The following is a 555-nucleotide window of genomic DNA, read 5'->3' as shown; positions in this document are numbered from 1 at the left end:
GCGCAAATGATGTTGAACGTGCAAATTAAATTAAGTTGTTCATACGTATGAATTCTAATGAAGTGCATGATGATGAGAGTGACTCGGCAATCAGTCTTGACGACCTCCTCAAAGGTTGGAAATGTATGTTAATGTATAGTCACGTACACTTTACAACGTAAGACAGGATAAAACAGGGAGATTTTGGCAACTCAGGTACGGCCATAACCACACACACGCATGCACACACACACACACACGCATACACGCGCGCACACGCGCGCACGCAGGCACGCACACACGCACACACACACACTCACACACACACACACACATATACACACACACACACGCACGCAGCCACGCACGCACGCACGCGCACACACACACATCCACACACACATACTATATTATATGTGTGTGTGTGTGTGTGTGTGTGTGTGTGTGTGTGTGTGTGTGTGTGAATTTGTGTGTGTGTGTGTGTATATATGTTTGTGTTTGTATGCCAGTGTGTTTGTCAGCGTGTGTGTGTGTGTGTGTGTGTATGTGTGTGTGTGTGTGTTAGTGAGTGTGTGT

The sequence above is a fragment of the Littorina saxatilis genome, linkage group LG1, assembly GCF_037325665.1.
Source record: "Littorina saxatilis isolate snail1 linkage group LG1, US_GU_Lsax_2.0, whole genome shotgun sequence".
Taxonomy (NCBI): Eukaryota; Metazoa; Mollusca; class Gastropoda; order Littorinimorpha; family Littorinidae; genus Littorina; species Littorina saxatilis.
This window is presented reverse-complemented; position numbering follows the sequence as displayed.